The following is a 1,139-nucleotide window of genomic DNA, read 5'->3' on the forward strand; positions in this document are numbered from 1 at the left end:
AGGAAAGAAACAAAGTACCTTTGCCATTAGTAAGAATTATGTAATGAAACACTCCCTAGTTGAGTATGAAGATTAATACATAAGTAAAGAATGTTACGTGTTCAGATCCGTTCTAAAGGAACGGAAGTAACAACGTGTGAAAGGAAGAAAGTGTTTCTGAACAGGTAGGTACTTCCGTACCTATAAGAAATGTTCTTGGTTTAGAAACTACCTTAGTTTCTACTACAGTTTTAAGAACCATATAAAAACATTTATTACAATTTTATGTAGCTGATTATAATTACGATAATATTCGGTAGTTTTTCATAGCAAATGTAGAAAGTTGACAAATTTCGACAAGTCGAAAATTATAATCAGACTGTGGAAATTTATACAAATTCATATTTTTATGAACTTAGTTGAAGCAATTATATTTGTTTTACACCTGTAGTTTTCTTTAATTCGCAATAACGATAGAATCACATCGTACATTAGTTTCATGCTACAACCTACATTCCTTGTATAGTAAAAATCTATCACAATACCAGTCACTCACATAATTTCATCCAAACCGAAACCTTTCCCACGACATAATCGTACAACAAAACTTCGTTGCTCATCCGCACAATATATCGTAACTAGACCGCGGATTTTTACGAATTTATGAAAAATTTTAAATCGCAAAATTGCAGGGAACGCGTACAGTGCGCTAAAATGTGTAAAATATTCATGGTACAGTACTGGCTACAATATCTATTACATGAATTAATCATGCCGCTACAAAGCTAATTATAGTTTCTTTCTTCCTTCTTTTATCATTAACAAGACATTATTCCAACTTACGACTTTATCAATGAAATAATATGCGTGGTTCCTGTTGAAATTCTTTCTTTGTTTTGGACCATAATAATATCAAATAAATCTTGACGGCTGTCTTGAGTGAATTTCGTGTCAAGAGTGTCACCAGTCAGAACGGCGGTATGTAATAAGGAACAAAGGAGGACAGTGTAATAACCGGAAGTATACTTACCCCATACTTGGGTCCTTTGCTACTCAAAACACATCGTCTCGTCTCTCCAGCTGGACTTCGATCGCCGGCAATGATATCGAGCTTCGTATCGAAAGATAAGAGAACCGGGCAGCATCGGCGAGTCGCGCCG

This window comes from Bombus impatiens, unplaced genomic scaffold, assembly GCF_000188095.3.
Source record: "Bombus impatiens unplaced genomic scaffold, BIMP_2.2 scf_0142, whole genome shotgun sequence".
Lineage (NCBI taxonomy): Eukaryota > Metazoa > Arthropoda > Insecta > Hymenoptera > Apidae > Bombus > Bombus impatiens.